This window comes from Nothoprocta perdicaria, unplaced genomic scaffold, assembly GCF_003342845.1.
Source record: "Nothoprocta perdicaria isolate Ctin4 unplaced genomic scaffold, notPer1 scaffold_237, whole genome shotgun sequence".
Classification (NCBI taxonomy): Eukaryota; Metazoa; Chordata; class Aves; order Tinamiformes; family Tinamidae; genus Nothoprocta; species Nothoprocta perdicaria.
The window spans coordinates 1,062,523-1,085,376 of record NW_020455463.1 but is presented as its reverse complement, the minus strand read 5'-3'; the positions used below and the strand labels follow the sequence as shown (position 1 = coordinate 1,085,376).

General features: G+C 38.1%; 1 long non-coding RNA gene across 1 annotated transcript; it reads left to right on the top strand.

Annotated features, from left to right (window-relative positions):
• Positions 1-2,012: 2,012 nt before the first annotated feature.
• Positions 2,013-3,127, top strand: LOC112947567. The gene is made up of 2 exons (XR_003249438.1): positions 2,013-2,163; positions 2,788-3,127. It is a non-coding gene; the product is annotated as an uncharacterized LOC112947567 (long non-coding RNA).
• Positions 3,128-22,854: the final 19,727 nt, after the last annotated feature.

Sequence of the window (22,854 nt, the reverse complement as noted above, 5' to 3'; positions counted from 1 at the left end):
TTCCTTTTCCTTTCCTTTTCCTTTCCTTTTCCTTTCCTTTTCCTTTCCTTTTCCTTTCCTTTTCCTTTCCTTTTCCTTTCCTTTTCCTTTTCTTTCTTCTCAACTGAACCCTAACTGACGCTCTACACAGGACTGGTTAAATTAGAAGTATTTACTGATGCAACAAGGTTGGGAAAATTCTTTTGATCTGATCAAAACCCATTCTCAGACCACCGTTTTCAGAATCAAAGTTGGTGGAACCTTTCTGAAAGTTTTCCTATGACCATTTCATTCTATCCAACGCAATCCTGGAGAGCTGCATCCTAAGGTCTAATTCACATATATAAAAGGTCCCTTCAGACCAGGCTAACAATGTAAATAGACCTAATTAGGAAAGTATCCACTTTACCCTCCCTTTTTACAGCCAAATAACAATGAAGTGACCAAAAGAGCAGTGAGAGAAAAAGAATATTTGGCTATTTTAGGTGAAGTCACTGACAAGGAGCAAAATGAGAGAAAGAGTCAGAAAATTTATGGAACACAAGGGAGAACAGAGCAAGAAGGGACACAGAGTAAGAAAATATTTCAGGAAATACTCAAAAGTGGTAAAGAAAAGAATTGCTTTTTTATTAATTTAAGAGTACATCACTGAAGACACAAGTTTATTATGTGATAAAATACTGACAATGATGAGAAATCAAATAGAATAATAGATTGACAGAACAGGATGCATTTTAAAAGGAGGAATTAAAAAAATAATAATTTAACTGGTGATCCCATAATTACCCTGAGCACACAACTGCTTTGGAACAAGCCCCAAAGCCCTTTGGAATCAGTGGAGAGATTCCAACTGGCTTCAGTGGATTGTGGAACAAGACTTTAACTTCTCCAAATGAGAAATGCAGGGTCAGTCAGACAAGATTAAACCTAAGGCCTTGAGCACTAAGATCCTACTTTAAATCTGACAAAAGTGAATTTTGTCAATAGCCTACAGAGTTTTGGATTAAGAGCTTGTGGACAATTACTTCTTAAATTGAAATATTATTAACCATAGAACTGCTGAGCACTTTTCTCTTTTTTTCCTGAGTCAATAGAGAGAAAGCAACATAGAAAGTGAAACAAATTAGCTAGAGACATAAAACTTCAGGAGGAGGCTTACACATGACACAGGCAAAGATTTTCTCTTGCCTACAAGATATCCAGACATGGCTTTTTGCTCAAAGAGAGAAAATGTGCTGTGTTCATCACACAAAGGAAAAAATAAACCACTCTTCATGACTTCATAAATATAAAAAAACAGTGATGCTAACAAATGTTCCAGTCTTCAAAAGATGATCATGACAAGATGAAATTTATATTTTGATATTTTTTAAAAGATTATGTTTTGCTCTGTATTCTTAATTGCAGTTTGATGTTAGGATTTTTGAGTTGGTGTTTGCTTCTCTGAAGTTATGAAACTATGATGAGTAATAGTAGATGATCAGCACAGGTTGAATTTTCAGAGGCTCCAACCTAAAAATATGTTAAGGAAAAGATGCTAATGGAGGCATTTTATGTGGGAAGTGCTATATGCTACCGTTATTTTTGTGTTTGTTTAGAAGTTTTCAGAATCTGAACTTGGGTGACATTTCTTGCTGTGGTGGAAAAAATAAATAATGACAGAAATATCTTTATAGGATAGTTCTATTTTGCTGCTAAGCAATTCTAAAGTGATGGGGCTCTGTCTGCAGAAATCATCAGCTCTGAAACCACTAGATGAAGTAACAAAATAGTGGCTGGATTTTGCAGTGACATAGATATAACTGCTGAATGCTTGGAGTGTTTTTCTCTGTGCAATTTGAGGTAGAGAACATAAGAAATGATGCTGAATTCTGAAGTTTTATCAGTATGGATTTGGTGTGGTGGGAATCTGGACATATAGCAAACTCTAGAGTTATTCACAGATTCAAACTCTATGCATCCCTTCTGGTACATCCCTTCATATCTTGTCTTCTAGATGTGCCACATCACATAGACCCAATTTCAGCAATACCAAAGAAGAGCTTTCCTTGGAGTTTTTGCTTGAGCTCTCTAGAGCACAGATGGTTGGAGGAGACATAAAAAAACCACTGTTTATTTATTCAGTGGAGTCTTGAGAGCTTCAGTCATGCTGTGAGACAGGGAAAGAGTCAAGATGGATCCCAGGTGAGAAGGGATTTTTTTTTTCTTTCTTTTTTTTTTTTTTTTTTTTTTTTTGTAGTTCAAGATCTATTAGACATCAGGGGTAGAGACTTGATCCTGCCTGGTAGCCATCCAGCCAGCCTGGAGCTGGCTCTGAAGCTCATGTTTGTTTTGGTGAATGCTGATTTCACAGAATTGTTACGAGATAACACTTCAGGAAATGAAGATTTGTATGAAGTCTCAGTTCTATTTTTCCCCTACATGTTTTCAGTTTAGAAGTCTACCTCATTTGAGGAGATAAAGCAGAAAATCACAGAGGAATTTATCACAGTTCTGACTTCTCCAGTGGTTTTTAACATCTGGATTTTGAAGATTTTGCTTCTTTCCTGCCCTAATCCTTGTCCCTGCTGTGCTATTTTAGAAAGGAGGGTGCCGATGTAGATTTCTTTTTGTGCCAGTGTTTTGAAAATTGTTCTGATTCCTAATGATATGAGAGGTACTATTGCTCTCAATCTTAACTTTGTTTAGGAAAGAAGCTAGTTGTGTGCAACCTAGTTAAATGGCAGGGCATAGATTTTTGGGATTTGCCAATTTTACTAGCAGTTGAGCAGACTGTTTTTCTAATCCAGCCTCTTTTATTAATTGCAGCTGAAGTCACACAATGTCTTCATGGTTCACTACTTCTGCCTAAGGGCCACTGTGGATGGGATCCATCTCATCTAAATGTAACTATCCAAAAAATAGACATGAATATGAATTAGTCACCAAAGTTTTGTGCTGTAGCCAGTGGAAAAATGGGCACTTCCAGACAGTAATTCTCTGATCAATTTTAGCTACTTATTTTAATGTATGATGAAGTGAATGCTTTTGTCAAAGGTGTAAAGATCATCAACCTCAGGAAAAGCAGTAACAGTCATTCTAGTGGGAGATATAGAGAAAGGTCTCCTCATGTTCAGGAAACTTTACATTTGCTGTGTTCTTATTTCCACTTTACATGTGGTAAAATACTGTGGAAAACATCTGGAGCTATTGAGAGGGAGTTGTCTGGAAGTACAGTACATTCACTTTAAAGTGTATTGGTGAAGAGTGTGCAGAGGTCCCTTGCATGGCGTGAATACTGTCCTTTAACTTGGATAGGGGATTGTGTGAACTACGATCCTATCTTGAGGACTTTAGTTTTGAATTTAGGAATACCAATGAGATTTTCAAGAGTGTGAAGCCCAGCCCAAACTTGATTCCTCCTGAGAAGGATTCCTTTTGGTTTCATGAGGACAGGAGGAAATGGACAATAAGACCCCAATTTAGCTGCACACACATCTGTGTCTTGCGCTGTGCATCACCTGGGTTGATGGAGGACATTTTAGAAGGATGTAGATCTCAGAGAAGCATTTTTTAAACAGGTTTCTAAAATATAACAAGTATGGTCCATTCATCTCCAGATGGTGGTCTTTGGATCCTCTCGATTTAAGTGTCTCTGGTGTAGATTTCCATAGATGATAAGAATATTGATTTATTAGACTAATTTAATAATTTGTGCCATCTGATACACTGTGGAGCATATTGGCTGCCCTCCCCCCATATCTCTTTATGAAGACAGTCTTGTGTTGATCCTATGTCGTGTCTGCCAGCACTGCAGTTGGTGTGGATGTCTTAGGTCATCACAAACAACAATTGATGCCTCTGGTTACATCAGAGAATCACATTCCTACTTTGGGACGGTTGAGTAGCTAGCTCTTTGGGTTTCACTGACTGCATTGACTATTCAAAGTTGGTTTATAATGAAAGCTTGAACATTAAGTGACATGTATAGACCTCTCCATTTCCGTATCTGGGAGTGGGGAGCTGAATCTTACCCTGAATACCATTAAAAAAAAAAAAGGAAAAAAAATCCTACTGCATGTTCTCTAACCATCTACTTATGGTTTGGTGCCAGCTATATTTCAAACTGAAAACTCCGTGTAGGTGGACATGTGTTCCCAACTGAAGCTCAAAATATAGCTACAAGTCATGACATCACATGTAGGAAAGAACTAACAGATGTCATGAGTGTAACCAAACAACCTAAGATACTAACATTAGACTTCCCAGAAAACTTTAAGGATTCATATATTTTAGGCCAGACAAGTCTGGGATTTTCTAGTCTGACTCTGTGCATATTATATATTAAAAAAAAAAAAAAGAAAGAAAAAAAAAAAAAACCCACACATCTCCACTTCAAAAATGAGTTCGTTTTCCTGTTTACTTAAATAATTTTTTCCAGAGAAGAATACCATCTTGAGGTGAAAGCATCAGGAAACTGATGCTTCAGCTCTTGTCTCGGGAGTTTATTATTGTAGATAATAAGCCTAACCAAAAAAAAAAAAAAAAAAAAAAAAATCATATAATATATAATAATTTAGGTAGTGACCTCTGGAGATCGTATAGTCCAAACTCATGCTCAAAGAAGGTCCAATTAAATCAATTTCAAAGTATATTTTTTTTCTTATTTAAATTGCCTGGCTGCAACTCTGTTGTTTTTGTTTCACTTTTGATCTTGGAATTAAAAGAGGTTATTTTCTTTCCATAAAAGTCCTTCTATATTTTAATCAAGTTTTGGTGACTGGAAAGATGCCTATGCTGTCAGATAATTAGTGGAACTACAAACAAAACTTAAAAATATGTAAGTGGAAATAATCTATTTTGGCCAGTGTCGTGAGCTGGATAATTATTTTAATTCAGAACAAATAAAATATTGCATCATAAATGCCTTGGTCATGCATGTACGTTATTAATCTTAGAGAACTGCAAAAAAAAGTGAAAATGTTATTTGATATCAAGTCATAATAAAAATATATTTTTAAAAAGCAATTTTATATGTATACATAATTTTATATATGTACATAATATTCTTCAGGTTTATTAGTGATAATAGTAGGAAAATGACAGCTGTATATATCTCCTCAAAGACTTGATATGGAATTTTGGCTCACAGAATTGGTTCTTTGCTTTTGTGATTTTTAAATCATTGCTTTTCTGTAGGATTAATCTCCCACAGAAGATTAATCTCCACCTCTTAACAGGGAAAATACGGTTTAAGCCTAAGGGTTTGAGCAGAAGGTGGCTCTGCAGATGCTGACCCAAATAAAAAGAGTTAGGAGGTCTCAATCAGTTTGCTAAGGAGGGATGTTTAATGATATTTTGAACTTAGACTATCTAAGGCACAGGAGTGGAGACACTACACAGGATATGCAGGAGAGTTACAATCTCCTAAACAAGCAGCAAAACCAAATGGGCTATCCCACGACTTCCCAAATGTCACTAGACACTTATGTTCAGGAAACCAAATGGAGTCCTTGGTGATTTTCTTGTGGTGAGACAGGAAATTAGTGGTAAATTCAAGCTGAGACTCAATCGGAACCTGTCTGTCCTAGCAATAAGAACTTTTTTTTTTTTTTGGTAAGGAATAAACAGCTTTTGAAGGGTATAATTACTCTGGGAGGATGAAGAAAAAGTAAAAGAAAATGTAAAGTTCTTCACTTTGAAAATGAAATGGAGAGAGGAAAAAAACCCCACAAATAAGACAGCACTTAGAATTTAAAGAATAAAACTCCTCCTTGAGAAGGAGAAGAGCTCTCAGATTCAAAAGGAAAAATATATAATTGAACTTTGTACTGCAGTTCCCAAAGCTTTATCAGCAAGTTAACTTTCTGGTGTTTTTTGCTTTTTTTTTTTCAACTCTGCATCTCTGAGGAAACAGCGGGTGTTTCTAACAATTCCATTGGCTACTCAGAGAAGAGGTAAGAAAATGATCCTACTTCCATTGCCTTCATGTTGAAATCTACTGTAACACTAGCAAAAGTTTGTAGAGTCTGAAAAGCTAAATAAAAGCATCAATAAATAAACAACACTTATTTAATCAAAAGAGCTCCACACATTTTGGTCTATAAGCGATATATTCCCCAGTCCACACCTTTTATTGCCTTTTTCCCCTGCATTCCTCAAAAGAAGAGGCTTAAGTTGCATAGCCAGATCAGACTTTAAGGTCCAATATTCAAAAGACTAGGAAGTCACTTTAAGATTTACTATTAGCCACCTTTTCTAGTACCTCACCACCTCACTTTTTCTAGCACCTCACCACCTTTGGCAATCTACTTCAAGCTTAGGCAACACCTTCCTAAATTCTTGATGCAGGTGTCTGCTCATCCTATGCTTAAAATTAGATGAATGTTTGTCTGAAAAACAAGCTTCCCTTTAGAAGTGTTAGGCAAAGAGGGGATCACACTGCTCTTCACCACCCCAAGACTGTCCAGCAAATCTGTCCTAGCCACAGATGGAGCTCGGACATGGACAACACCCATAGGCATCTACGTGGAAATACACAGAGGTGTCTAAAGCCTCAGAATGACCTTTTTCCCTTGCAGTCCAATTGTGGTTATACTCTACTCATACTATAATGCCTAAAATCCAGTGAAGTTGAGGAAAATTTACTCCTCAACTGCATGCTTTGGGATCATCTCCTGAAATTTCTTTCATTGCATTGTGCTATAAGATATCAATGCAGGGACAAAGTTCTCTTGAGTTCACCAGAAATAGTTGGGCTCTCTGGCAAACCAATCCCCCCACTCCTTTTCATTTTTTCTTTTTTTAATGTCGTAACATGAGATATTCTCTGGAATATGCATAGAGATCAGTTTCATTCACAGCATGTGAAATATACTTAGAATGAACTTTAATTTATTACATCACTATTTCAATACAATGCATCGACACCTCTACTCCTCTCTATTTTTAGATACTCTAAAGTAGGTTTCATGTATTTAGATAGACATATCAAATAGAACAGGAGATGATTGTTAGCAGTCAAATTCTACAGTTTTTTTTTTTTCTGCAAAGCTGATTGCATCAAGATTACAAATTAACTTTTATATAGGATATTATTATCTGGTAGCTCATTGAATATGAGGGGATTTTGAAATGAGAAAAAAAAAAGACAAGAAAAGTCATGAAAATACTAAATATTGCAATCTCTGTTTTCTCCATTTGTTTTATCAATAAGTGTAATAGAAGCTGATTTACTCCATTTACTTATTTACTGGTTTCACTCTACTTTTTTTTCTTTTTTTCAGAAAGAATGATTCACATAAAATTTCTAATGAAAACATGATATACCATCTGTTATCAAAACTTGGCCACCATGAATGTTTGGAATAGGTAGTATTGTATGTATGAATATGCAAATTGAGCAATTCATTAGTGAAATATGTATGAGATGACACTTAGTGTTCCTTTTCATAATATACAGGTTCACACTTGGTGGTCAAAATCATACCAGCGGAATAATGATAGAAGCTAGTAAATGTTTTGCTGAAGATCACCTCAAGATCACCCCAAAGCTAAGGCTTGGTTTTAGAAAAAGTTCAGAGAGTTTTGGCTCTTTTCTTTTCATTGGAAAAAAATTGATTATTTTTGAAACATGTCACCTGCTATTGATCAAAAATTAGATTTTGAGTTTAAATCAATTTTTAATCACAAAATTACATTATTATTGTTAAAATGGTCAAAATATAAATAAGTTAATAAATTATATCAAGACTTTTGAAAAAAAATGACGTATTTGATCAAAGTAACTGACCTTTACGCCCTAGATTTTTAGTTTGAAAAAAAATGGATGTTTTAGATTTTCTAGATAAGTACAGATAGGAAAAGCAATCTTAGCCTTGTACACTCCCAGGAGTGGTTAAAACATTTCCACTCAAAAGTACTTGCATGCTTATATTGAGAAAACTGAAAAAACACCGATCCTAAGACGGTAAAACTTCCTTATGAAGATCAGCTGTTTTTATAGATCCACCAAACAATTTATGTAAAGTCTTAGAGTAGTTTGGACTTTTTTGATCCATGTCTGTCAGAATAAAGATTTAATTTTATCAGAATTTATTGGCCAATACATACTTCCACTAATAGAGATGAGCAGTTTATGGTGATATTGCTATGACTTATTAAGCACAGCTATTTTGCTCTGCATTTGGAGCACTTTAAGAATGTACAAAAACCAAGTCACCTCGAGGACAGCTGTTGGATGGTAACTCATCAGGCTGTGGTAGCTCATGCTCTTGCAAGGCTCTCTCCACACTAAGGAGTGAACAATAGTAATTTTACATAAGATAGCCACAAAATTTTCTTTTAAGCAATGAGTAAAACAGTGGTAGCTAAGGAAGAATAGGGCAGAATTTCACTTGAGTATGAAATGGGCAATCCTCCCTACCAGAAGACAAGACTGCAGGCTAAAAGGGAAGAGATGAGTTTACAGGTTGTGGGTTTTGATCAGACTCTGGATTGTGAGGTGCTGGGGGTTACAAAACAGGCTTTAAATAACAATAATGTAGGAGCTGTTACATTCCAGCCATTGTTGCTTGGGTAGGAGGAAAAATACACGGGCGAAAATTCACAGTTATTGTTAAATGAGAAACACATCTTATGATACATGACAAGTAGAAGAAAAGGAGAAGAGAAAGGATAAGGCAACTAAAGAACTTCTCCTGTCTCAGATGAAAGGAGCAAAGTAGCTAGAGAAAATGATGAGGAAGGGTCTGCTTGTGCTGTCCTGATGGAGAGGAAGGAACCAGTTAATCTTCCCAAAGGCTTTGGTTCATCTTCTACATAGCTTTAAATGCCATTCCAAACTATCATGAGATGATACAGCATGTTCTTCCCCATAAATAGGATTTGGGATTCAGATAAAGGAAGTTTATCTTAAGATACAGACTAACATTTTCAATATTACCTTGTGGAAGAGGGAAGAGAGCTGTGTGAAAGAGAAGGAGGTCTGGCTTTCCAGAAAAAAAAAAAAATCTTCTTTCATTAACTTAGTTTAGGGCTAATTAATGACAAAGTCTCAGACTGCTCCTGTTTTCCTTCCTAAACTTATAGTCAGTGAAAAAGTCATTTTCTCTCTTTAAAAACTCATCTCTGCTGAATTTCTTGGAATCCATTAGGATATTCTGGTGCAGTGCTTAGAGCTATAGAGTTGTTGCCATTTTACTTTTTCTAATTAGTATTGATGACTTTTGACCTGTCCTCATTTTTTAAAGAGAGACATTACTTTTAATGGGAGAATGATACAGATCCAAACTTTTAAAAATCCCAGGTGGGAATTCAGTACCTACCTCCTCACTGCTCAGGGTATAGCATCCTTTTCCCTGTTCTCAGAAGATTTGAGGTTATTTATATCTCTCTACACTGGCATTTAGATGAGAATGTTTTTCCAGATTGCTTATATTGCTTCATATATCTCATACTAGAGAAGTTGCTTATACTGGAGAATATGCTGACACATAAATTGAGGCCAAGCTCTTGACCTCATTGACATGCAGAGTCTGAAATTTAGGGGTCAGGAGCCCCCAAAAGGGACTAAGAGCAGGCAGTGTAGATGGCTAGAGAGATGCAATGTAAGGAGGAGCTCACAGGTGTAAGGACTCAGCTCCATTCACCTTGCAGGGTGATCATAGCTATACCATTTCTCCATACAAGAGCTCAGTCTTCAGCACAAACCATAGAGACTGGCTGTTTTTCACTATCATAGCATTTTCATTTCTACTGAGCAATTCATTTTAGCCTGCTGTCTTCTGGTACTTGAAACACCCTCAGCAGCAGCTGTAAACTTGAATATGAGGTCTAGTCCTTATTGATTTTTGTCTCTTGCATCTGGAGTGATTTATTTTTACTTTGCCCCTAATGGAGAATCGCATGAAATTCCTTTTGGAAATTCCTGTCTCTGCTAACTTCCCTCCTCAGGCTGGATTATGACTGAGGGAGAGAGGGTGAGGATGAAAAGTACTAGTCCACAAGAGGTCCTGGGAGATGCTACAATTCAGAAACATCTTCCTGAGATTCAGCTCCTTCCTTGCTTCCTCTCATTTTGAGGAGTATAGGAATGTTTTAGCAGTCTGATGCCAGTCTATACTAGCAGCAATTGTTAGCCCCCTGCATGCTAGTTTTCTGCTTTGACTAGCGAACTGATGGATAACTCTGAGGCTATTGTCTATCCATGTTGTTTTTGCAATGTGGAAATGACAGGTATTTCTGTTCCCACGTACTAAGTTTCTGAACTTACTAAAAACTTGAATTTTAAGAAACAAGGCTCCTGGAGTGGGCATAGAGGTATGTGGGGGGGATGAATATTTTTCAGTACTGAATAGATATCCATCTCTGCCTTGTGAATAGTATCTTCATATCAAATGAGTACGTGGATAAATTATGCAGATAAAAAGTACAGATTATTCAAGAACAAAAAACAATAGAGAAATAGGGCTGCTCAATAGCAGAAATGGTTGCCCCTTAGGACAGTTCAGACAGTAAGTCCCTGCTTTCCTTCCCATGTCACCCACCTCCAAAACATAGGTTCCAAGTTAAAGTCTGACTAGGTTATATCACTTGAAACATGAACACTGCAGATGATTTTTTTTTTTTCCCCTTGCTGGCACAGTCTTTGTTGTAACTTCTCTAGGTGCAAGAAAATTTTAAGTTAGTAACTAGATTCAGTGGAAATAGATATGGCAGAAGTTCTTGCAGGATTGATCTTGGGCCTGGCTAGGGGAAGACCACGAAGCCAAGGAGTTGTTCATTAGAAGAACCATATTACACTGTAATATTTAACGCTTTTAAATCCCACCAGAAATTTAGAAGATTAATAGCAGTACAATGCTTTAAATAATAATAATAATAATAAAAGACAAAACTTTAAAAAATACAAATCTCTCCCCATGAGATGTAATTAGATACACCAGCCCATAATGTTTGCAGTAATGTCAGAGGAGAGGCAAGAGCTTGCTTTGCCTGAGGATCTGCTTCAAAACAGCCAGCTAACAGTACATCTTTTAAGTTGGAACTAACAAGGGTGAAAATGAATCAGAAGGTCACACACGCTGTGTTTGGCTTTGTCCGAAGCACTTATTGTGAGTTACGAGTTGATTCTTTCCCTCCCCTCCCCATGTTTGCAGAAGAAACTCAGTCCCCGTCATGGCAAGATATTCTGGGTTTGTTGTGTTTTTCCACATTAAGTTCCCCTTCAGCCAAGAAAATAAAATAGTAATACCAGTGTCACGCGTCATGAATTCACACTTCACAGACCAATAGGTTAGGACCAAGTGTTGCCGCGTCAAAGCTAAGGAGAGGGGATGCAGGCTGCTGTTCAAGATCCTTTCGAGACGTTGTCTTTTGTCAGCTATAGTTGAACTTTTCCATATTGATTTAGCAGCTTTTGTGTCACTTTCTGGCAAGGAGGCTCCCTCAAAAGAAAAAAAAAAAGGGCAAAATATTTGTTTTGCCTCCATTGACCACCCAGAGTAAGCTTAATAAATCAAGCGATTAGATCCTTCTTGAAATGTTTCCCTAAAATAGGTTTACGTGAATATGTGGAAAGCCAAGGATCATGTTAAACAAGTAGCAATTTGTAATACTTTCTCCTTGTGCAGTGTGAAGATGCCAAAATGCCTTAATTGATTGAGTTTCACATTACGCAGTGTGAGCGTAGGGATTATCCTTGCTTTATAGCTGGAGGGAGATAGCTGGATGATTTGCTAAAGGCCACTTCACCCACCCGTCAGTGCCAAGACAGGGAGCTGAATCAAGACAAACCAAGTGCAAGAAATCAGAAGGTCATTTTTTTCTGAAGCCAGCAAACCTCTTTGGTACTTTTTTGGTGAGTGAGCCCAGTTTCTGGGGTGATTTGGGTCAGCAGTGCCTCCTTTGATAACAGGATAGTTGCCAAAGGAGGAAGACCTATGGCATGGGTTAAAGTAAAAGAAGCCACTTGAAGAGGTGCAGTGCAAGCTGCTCAGTGCTCACTCCCTCATTTCCATGTTTTCCAGAAGCATGGTAAAGAATACCTTTTATATGTTCACTGATTATGATAGGATACATAGATATATAGAATCAAATGTTCTTCAGAAAGTTGTGACTGCTAAAGAAATTGTTCTTATGGTTAACAGAATATGTGTGGCTGTTGAGAGGACTTTTTGGCTGACTCTTTTTTTCTGTAGACCCTTTTTCTTTCACTGTTGTTATGTCCTTGTGCAAGGCAGTGGAGGGCTGAACTAAACATGTGCCTCCATTACAGCCTTCTGTAAGGATGATATATGTTCCTGCCACTTTCTCAACCAATATGCACAGCACAGTTTCTTGGTCTTTTTTCTGACATAATCACACTCCTCAATTCTCTGAGCCCACTCCCTACCATCTCACCACATACTCCTTTGAACAGAGAAAGGAGAGAGTTCAAACTATACATATATATGTTTTAATTATGCACTTTCAAGGAGAAACCTCCAGGAAGATGTTTGCCAGCAGTTCTCATTTGCCTTTTTCTCTTTTTTGGAGTCTTAACCCTGGGCCACAAGACCAAGCAGTGAATGTTTCTGTGGGAAACTTGTGTAACTCCATACAAGCACAATCTTTTTTTTGGGAAGTCCCTTCCCTTTCGTGCCAGAACTGAGTCATTGGCACTCAGCAGGCACCTAGCCGTAGCAGAAAAAAACATCCAAGCCATGGAGAGGGAGAGCTTTACAGTTCAGTGAACCCCATGACCCATTTGGGAAGATCATCCAGGATGCAAAATGTGGCAGGAGGATCCATCAGTACCCACTATGTAAACACTTCCGTCCAGGAAACTTTCTCTGGGATGATGTATTTCAAAGTCTAATTATCACACAAGGGTGATAATTATGACATACATTGGCAAGGAATCTGATCTGCTTTTGTCTGCCAAATGTCCCCTCACCTTCCCCAGGTCCTCGTCATGTCAATTAGTCTGATAACCATGTGTAAAAGAAAAAGCACTTCTGTCTGATTGATGTCAGTAAAGATAATCCTTCAAAAACTAAAAAATACATATATTTGCTGGGGAAGAAAAACATGATTTTCAGCACATAAACATCTGAGAGGAAAACCCCAAAACTTATTTTCATGTGCTCTGAGTCTGTGCCCCTCAATACAATTACCCCATAATTATGTACAGCTGACCCCATTGATTTCAGCAGTGTTGCATTGGCACAAAAGTGACACAGGGGTCACTAAATGTGCTCCGTTTTATTCAGTCATTAGAGCATGGCAATATCATACACTTAACAAAACCCTCGTGACCCATGGCTATGGTTTCTAAACAGTATTGGGGTGAACTATTTGCAAAAAAAAAAAAAAAAAAAAAGGGATGATGCAGCTCTCTCTTTCCCACCTCTGTTTACCCAGTCTTATTTCCTCCATTATTTAAGGTCTAGAACTCATTGAGTGAACTGTGAGTCAGAACAAGGAACTGATCCAGGTGTAAACTAACCCTGCCCAGAAAAAGAGAAATAATAAGTGTGCAATTTTCAACTAGATGGATGTCTTGGACTTGTTCCTCATAGCAAATGTACACAACACGTAGTGTTAGCAGCAAGGACACATCTGGAATGAGCTCCCAGGAGTGTGGAAAGAGGGACAGGAATGAATTATTTGCAAGCAGCTTGGATATCAACTGACTAAAAGTGACCAAAATGCCAAAGCCCAGGCATTAAGAGTGACAGTCTGCTAGCTCCTGTCTCTCCTGTGTAGACCTTCCTGTCCCCTGCACACAGGAACCTGCCCTGCTTCTCAGCACAGCATGCCACATGGAAAATGCAACAAAACGGATCACTTTTTGTGCCAGTCTGAAGGTTGGGTAAAATCTGACATCATCATTTTAGCAGCTCTAGTTCCTTGTCCTTTCCTCAGTACAAATGAAGTGAGATTCATAAAGCCAAAGTTAAGCTCAGTGAGTAATTTCAGGTTTTCTTTATGCAAAACTGATAGAAAATAGTACTTTTCCAGAGATATACAAAGTCAGATGTCTAATATAGGTCAGCTAAATTAGAAAGAGTAGCTGGGAGGACTGGTAAATATAATTTTCAAAAGTCATGCTGCTAGCTCATACTCTCTTCATCTGATCTTGCAAACTGTCAGGAAAGGGAAAACAGGGTTTCATCTCACTTAATCTTAGGCATCTACAGCATAGATATCTCCAATCACCTTCTGAAATCTTTGTAGTCAATGAAAGAAATGAGTACAAGTTTTCTGACCTTCTATAGATTTCTGTTCCAGGAGTGGGGACAGTCATACCCAGGCCTTTACTAGCTAAATGCATTTTTAGTGATGGTAAAAGGAACTTTGTGAGGGGAACTCACATGTTGATGCCTGGATATAGTTATCTGGTTCCAATCTTCTGCTGCTGAGATATAACAGGTGGAAAGGAAACAGACTATTTTGGACTCTTTTTCTTACACATATTGGTGTTAACCCCCAAAAAGGGAGGTACCCCAAGGACTGCACACCACAGAATCTCTGTGCCCTGAAGAGAGTAGGTTGTGAGATATATTGGGATTATTATAGACTCAGCAGAGCAAGGTTTTTTAGCAACTGGAGATGGGAAGCAGAAACCATCGAAAGATATCCTAGTAGAAAATCAGAAACTCTCATTCTAAATAGAAAACATCTGGAAGACAAAATAGCTTAAGCTCCATCCAAGTGCCTGAATTAGTTTGTAGCAGAGATTTGCTATCAAGCGAAGCATAGTCAAGACAACAGACATAAACAGTTTTGGATCAAGTCTTGTCTGCATCTTTCATACCACTTCAGAATTATTTCTTACTCTTGACTTGCCTCTGCTTGTTCCAAAACAGTGAGAAATAATTCAGACGGCAAGACTTCTTTTGTTCTTCTTGGAAGATGACACAGAGGGAAAGTGAGGCTAAAGAAGTAGAGATCTCCCCATGATGATGAGTCTGACAATTGGTTTTACCTTATCTTATTTTACATCAATGGTGCCTCTCCGACCACATTCACTCTGATACCTAAGCACCTCATTTATTCTTACAACATATCTTTGCAAATAAGAAATAGCTATATAATTGTGCCTGTTATAGTAAGCATTGACACCTACGTTTATGTTGGAAGGAGCTACTAGGTCCTTGCCTATCTCTACTGGTAGATGAGGGACCACCAATGAAAAATTCACACCTAGACCACAGCCAAGATTAAGAAAAGTGCTTTCCACGATGAATGTTTAACTCTGCCTCTGCAGATCTGTTCTAAATAAGGTAAGACTTACCTTACAGAAGCAGATGTTTAATTTCCTGGGGATAGATAACCTACTTCTCCAGGTAAACACAGATATCTCACACTAATGTTGCCCAAAAACTCAATTACTACTAGGATTCTCTGAATTTGGGGTACTCAGTTGCCAACTTTGCAAACTTCTGTACAGAATGGGATTCTTTGGCGAATCAGTATCAACACCAATCTCAGTGGGATAATTTTTCAAAAATGGTAAACTTGATCTTTTTTGAGGGGAAAAAGGTGTAGAGGAGAATTAATTTTACTAATTAAAGGTTAATTTTATTCCTGTGACAGATGTCTCAACTCTGTGCTTTGGAAGATTTTTCATGAGAAGAACGTGGATGATGAAGGAGGAGAAAGCTGCCTCTTCCTGACCACTGCTCCCTGTGTCAGGCAGAACCTGAGTGGAGAAAGCAGTGATTTCTTTCCTGAAAATACCTGAGCTGGCTCAGTTGGAAAAAACCTTTGGAAGAAGAGGGAGCAAAGAGGGAGGGAGAGAGACAGCTGGCCAGGAGCCCAGGGCATGAGGATAGGCTGGGACATTTCCTGAGGGGAGCTGGAGCCTTGCCTTTGGCAGAGAGCAGAGCCACAATGAGGCCTCAGAAGTGACTGGGAGGAAAAAAAAGGGACTTTCTTTGGGATTCAGAGGGGATGGAGTTCATGCAGGAAGTGACAGGAGGTGGTGGGAAGGCAAGAGGGAGGCGAAAGGACCTCCCACAAGCCTCTGAAAGGCACGGCAGGGAGGACTTGTTTGCAAATCTTTTTATTTAGTGTCTCATGTAGCTCTGAGCTTCACTGTTTAATGAGCTACATTGATGGTGTGTATTAGAAACTTAGCAATTGGGCCTGGATCTTGTGTTTTGACATGCTCTGTTCCTTAAATAAATAAATAAATAAATAAGCATAGGCTGATCTCATCTCTAGGCTATCCCTAACCTGGTGGCCTATCACAGCTATCACAGTATCCAAACCCAGGGCATGAAGCACTCAACAGGAGGTGTTAAACTTCCCTTTGCCCCCTACCTGCTTTTTCTCTGGATTTTGCTTTTAGCATCTGAATGCAAATTTTCTATAATCTGGATGATGAGTGGAGGAAATCATATAAAATTTTCCATGGTACCATCCTAACAGTGGCATCATAGGAAGAAAGTCAGGGGGAGAAGCAGAAGAGGGAAAAGGTCTGCTAGTCTTGCTGATAGTTGTTAGTTTCTAAGTTTTTCAAGAATTGATTTGTCACCTCATTGCTCATATGGCCAAATCTAAGGGAAGACACTGTGAGGTAGCTATCAGTCACCTTGCATGTGAAAGGAGTCTGGGCACCTCACTTAGGGAGCTCTTCCAGTGAAGGACATCACTGTGCATCGCTAGTGAAAGCTAAGGATTCTCCCAAAGCAGATCTGATGATTACATTTTTCCTTGTAATTCCTGTGTACTGTGTAAATCAATGAAGAGTCACTGACATTGCTCATCCTGGTCAATTCTGATCGCATATGTGGGAGACAAGAGTGAGAAAGTGGTGATGAATGACTGTGACTGAGGAGTAGGGAATGGCAAGGCAACTGGTGAAAGACTTGATCTGCATACCTGGAAATGTGAGAATATCTTCTGGAAAAGGTTAGTGGATAACTAGCTATTTTCCTGAGTCCCTTAATGCTTTGAAGATCAGACTGAATTGGTCCAGGCAGTCCAGTCTACATAATTACTGTATAGCCATCAGATAGCTACCTCAGCTGTCAGTGTTGGCAGAGTCTAGGTCTTTTTGTGGATCTAGTCCTAAGAAAGTCAAACTTATAGCTTTCAGGATATCCATCCACTAGTTGTTCACTCTCATCTCATCACTTTGCTTCTAGCTATGGTTTTTGGCCACCAAAAAAAGGCACCATTCACTACTAGTTTTTCAACAAGGAGTCTAAAGAAGTTCAAGGCCCAGCAAAGCCCAGCTTTTTTTTTCTGTAGTGGGAGCAAATACTTACAATGCAAACTGAACTCTATATTTGACCCAAAATACTGTGCAACCATTTATAACCAGAAGAAAAATGATTGGTTACTAAGGCCATCCTTCTCCATTAGAGACATTGCTGATGGTTGATGTTTGCAGCTTGTGTTCCTAGCAGCCTTGTCTCTTCTCTGGACAACCCAAAAGAGTACTGGGATTTTGCAAAAGTGATGGGACTCCTCTATGTAGTCTCTCTAGAGTCTCTTCCCCACATAGAGGCATTTCAGTTGTACTCTGGGTCTTGACCACACAAATCGGGGCAGGACTCTCTTCTCCTTAGCCACTAAACGAATCCATAAAACGGCCTGTTGACTCTGGTTTTCTGAGCGCTCTGAGTCAGGAAAAAGACCACCAACAATTTGCAGCAAATAATGTAGAATGTACATTCGAGAAAAAGGGCTGTTTTGCAGCCGCTCATAATCTCTTTATGTCCATGGGAAAAGCCAACATAAAGCATTTTTATTGCAATAATAAAATTTGAAACTTGCATGTGGTGGAAGAAGGAAGCAGAAAAAAAAGAGCCTGTGGAAAATGCTCCTATGAAGCTGCTATACGGAGGAGAGAAATATAAAAGGGGAGGGACAAATGTCCCAAAAGTGTCTATCTAGGAATAACCATCGAGGAATTCTTGGGATTCTAGGAGAGATGTCAAAGCTCATAGCATCCTTTCTGCAGAATATATTCTTCTCAATCTACTTTTTAAAAATTGTTATTTCTAATTAGGAGATGAAAGCAAAGATTTTTGGAAGAAAAAAGAGATATTATGAGGCAGAGTTCATTGTGTTCTGGAAAAATATTTTGTCATCTCAAAATGTCTTGTTTATTCTGCCTATTTAACCCTTTTTATATTAATCACGTTGTTCCATATTGCCTGAGGTGTCATGCACAAATGCCTTGCTACTGCAAATGGATGTTGTAACATGAAAATCCAGTTTTTAAAATGGTCAAGTAATTTTGTTTTACATTTAAGGTAATTAAGGACAGCTGCTCCTTAGTACTAGTGCAAACATATTTTTCTCCTAGACAATTTTCTCTCATTCTTCTTTTTCCCAAATAGTTTGACAGCTCACTGTTTTTTTTTTTTCTTTTCCTCAAGCTAAGTTTCCTGAAAACAAACTTAAATCAATAACTGAATACCATTCTGCAGTTTGACTTCATGCAATGAGGATGAGACCTCTGTATGAAGGAGAGAGGCTGTTTACAGCAGCATTGAAAAAGCTGAAAGAGCATTAAAAAAGCATTGAAAAAGCATTGAAAAGCCTGTTACAGTGGTGGAGTGATTTACCATCATAAAGTAAATTGACACAAGAGTCTTACAAATAGGGTTAAGTCTATTACGGGAACAATCCTTTCTAAGATATATCTAGATATGTCTATATATCTTTTATTTAATCCTAAGAAGATATGTGTACATATGTATGTATATCTTCAGCCAATGCTAGATCTTGAAAAAACTACACACATTCCTATATACATACATATATATATACATACATATATATATATATATGCATGAGTCTTCTCATCTTGATGGAGACTATTGGAGTGGCAGGACTCACGAGCTATTCCGGTAGAGGATCGTGTGACTTTCAAGGTCCCATGTTAAAAATAAGCTGCTTTCCATGTGCTTCTCCTACATGAGGAAACCAAATCCTTTCATTGGTCAGCTGGAAATCTGCTCAGCCCCATGAGATATATTGCAGATGAAAAGCGTTTACAGTGTTTGGTGCAGGGATCTCTAATCAGATGCCAGCCAGGGGCCCCATTAAGTCAATGGGATCTTTTCCCATTGACTGCAATGTCCTTTGAATTGTCCTGAAGATGCTGGACACTTCAATATCTCGTTGTGTGGGAGCCTGCTTTTGTAGTTAAGACCTTGGTGTGGGATTCACTCTCTTCTTAACCTGTGCAGACGAGTCAGAGACAAGGCTGTGCAGACATATGATTTTCATCATTTTGTCAGTTTGCTGGCAATTCTAAAGAAATTGTAGATTTTATTTTTTTTAATAAATTAGTAGTTATTTTGATAAATGAGGAAGGAAACATATATGCTTTGTTTGATTCAGAATGATTCATCATTTTTATGTTCCAGATTTTAATCCTGATTTCTTAAATGAGCAAAGCTGCTGCAGATACATTGTGTGTCTTTATGTGTCCTCCCATCATAAAATTCAGTTTCAGACTTACTTAAGAAAAGGCAAAACTATAGGAGAACTATAGAAAACTAGGAGAACTATAGAAAATTAGCATTTTACCATTCAGAACCACTTTACTAATTATAAAAAAATATATTCTGTAACACTGAAGGATATATAATTTTTGATTTATTGAGTTTTGAAATTCAAAATGTTCTGTGCTAGCATTTCTTCTTGACACATTTTTATTTCTATGTGTCAAGTTAAAGACAATGGTCTCCTGAACTCTTACTGACATGTTATTCTAATATACAAGGGAGCAGTCATTTAGCTCAATGCCATTGGTTTTCCTCCCTCCTTGCCTTGTCTTGCCTTGCCCTCCCTTCACTTTCCCTCCTTTTCCTTCACTTTTCCTTTTCCCCATAAAGCAGGCTCTCTGCAAATCTAAACTTAGAAAGAAAAACATAAACACTCTGGCAAAACTAAACAAATTCTGATGCTAAGCCCCCAGGGTGTTAGTCCATAAACTACTTTAGAGTTCAGGAGTTTAGGTCTACAAACGTACACATGCTTTACTTTGCAGCAAAAGCAAAGCAAAACCAACAAACAGGCAAAACTTTCACTTTAGCATCTGCAGCAGTAAGAGATTCCCCTGAATCAGATTCCTATTGCTCATAGTTGAACCTGTCTTGGTTCATGGCATAGAGCAACCTGCCCGTGACACCTTCTGGGCTTGGAAGGACCCAAGCACCTTCCGTATCCTCTCCAAGCATCCTTCTGCACCTCCTTCCCCTATGCCAGGCAGGGAAGGACACTCCAGTGGGCAAAGTGCTTTAATGGCACCAGGTCCAGGATACGTCACCACAGAGGCAGCACACTCTGCAATCCACCTATGGAAGAATGTACGTGAAGATAAAGGTCATTAAACATTTTGTCAAATATCATCTTTAGAATAAGGCTGGATTTCCTGAAACAGCACAGTAAAACTGGAGCGATTATCCTATTTAAAGCAGTATTTATGGAATACACCCAGGCTCAAAGACATCCTCTATTTAGAAAAACTTAGTGAGAATTACCATTAAAATATTTGTTTAGAGTATATGATCTGCATTTTCTTTCAGCTTAAAATTATACTATATTTGACAGTTTCTAAATTCAAAAGAAAACCAGTGCAAATTCTAGTGAAGTGAATGTTTTTTTTCAAATCACCACCTCTCTTCATAGTGCAATTTTCCTTAATATCTTAATGAAAAATCAAAATAAACTGGCCTTTTGAATAAATACAAAATGAAAGTGGTCATTTCAGCTTTTCCTGGAAAAAGAAAAAAAAAAGTTTTCTTATGAAAAGCTTTAATTAAACTTGCTTTCACTGTCTCACACAGAAATAAATTATCCCAGCTGGATTTTTTTTGGCTGTTTTGTGACCTGTGTTGAAACATAGTCTTTTATAGATACAGCATAACATTTTAGCACATCTATTCATGTAAGACAACAGCAGAAATAGTAGGTATTACTTACTTGTCATACAGTCAAAGAGAATATTAAAAAATGAAGGGAGAAAATGTTTTTTTTTCTTTTCACTCATGATCTCCATTATGTGTTTGGAGCATAAGTCTTCATTTTTCATTCCTAGTGTTTCAAATAGCACTGGGTGTTATATCTGGAGTATCAGAATGTCTTTCTAGGTCTCCACCATCATGGGAGCTTGAAGACCTGTGACTGATGATGGAGCAGGTGACTGATGATGGAGCTTTCTTCAGTCATATGTATGGTTCCTGAGCACTGTCCCTTACTACTAAATAATTAGAAACATTAACTTTACTTAGCAATCTGAGTACACATTTCCTACAAAACTGTTTTCAGCTAATATTCCCATTCTCTCCCATTCTTGAGCCTGATTTCCTGCATCTTAGAGTTCCACAGTTCTTTGGGGAGGTCCTACTGTCTTTTCTGCCAGTAAGAAGAAATAAGCAACAAGTCACAATATCTCCCCAACACTCAACTACATATTCTATTGCCAAATATAGGTATTCATGGGGGAGCAGAGCAAGGGCATTTTTCTTGAGAGCTGTGAAACCTGGTATATTTTGTTGATTAGCTCTTCATGTCACTCTCAGCTCTTTGCCAGTTCATGTGCTCCTTATTCTACATCCCCCAAAGTACTTCACATGTCTCTGTCACATAACTACTCCTCATTTTGATTTTCTTTCCCTCATGTTACTGAAGGTTACAGGCCTGTTTTCTCATCCTTTACACCCAGGAATCGATGACATATTTACTACCACCTTGGACATAGGTAGGACGAGCCCATTATTTTCACCTTATATGCTTCACAATATCCTTCAAATTGTGTACTCTAGATATCTAATGCAGGCGTTTCAACTAAGGTCAAGTCAAAGTAGGCAGATTTTGGACATCTCCTATGCAAGATCTCTAGGAGAGAGGAAGTCACAGTTATAGATGGTTGAGGTTAGTAAGGTCCTCTGCAGATCATCTAGTCCAATTCCTCTGCTCAAGCATCAGCTAGAATGGGCTGTCCAGAACTCTGTCTAAGCGCCTTGAAATATACCCAAGGATGGAGACTCCACACCTTCTCATGACAACCTGTTCCAGTGCTTTGTTACCTTCACAGTAAAGAAATTTTTCCTCATGTTCAAAGGGAATTTCCTGTGTTTCATCTTGTGTTTTTGCTGGTCACCAGCAAGAAGAAGAGGAAGGCAAGAACCTTCCTTTTTTCACATATACTCCAAGCATATAATTTTTTTTTCCCAGAGATAATGGAATGGAAAGCTCTGAAACTGAGGTGTAACTAGGATTACTATGGAGAAAAATTGATTTTGAAGCAATCAGGATTGGATTTTTTGTGTAGCTGGTACAACATATGGAGACTGACACAATTTTGTGAATATGAATATTTTTCTACATGCGCATTTGCGTGCAGATATCCAGTGTTTTGATTTCACTAAGCCTTTTTTGACTAAAACAGCATTCCAACAGCAGGCACCAAACATCCCCACTGCAACCACATCCTCACCTGGCTTAATAGTGGCTAGAGGCATGCTGTTTTTCAGCCAGAAGTGGTTTTGGAGATATACCTTATGAAATAATCAGCTGTTCCCAGAGAGCGACAGGCAGGACAGGAGAAACCACCAACACCTGTCTTGGCAGGCCTCCTAATGAAATTCTTCCTCCTGCAGCCAGAGGAAGAAGGAAGAGTGAACAAAAAGCTCTACTTACTTTGGAAACAAGTAGATTCCCAGATTTACCAGTATTTAAACTTGTATGTTGTGCATGTCGGGAGTGATTAAAAGCTGGTGTCATCAGTGAATTTCTGGAGTTCTCTTCCAAATGAATTTAAGGGTATAATCCTAAATCACACTGGAAAAAAAGAAAAAAATATGTCAGGCCTAAAGTAGTTTGAAAATGTCTTTCTTGGTTTTGTTTTTTTTGTTTGTTTGTTTGCCTTTTTTTTTTTTT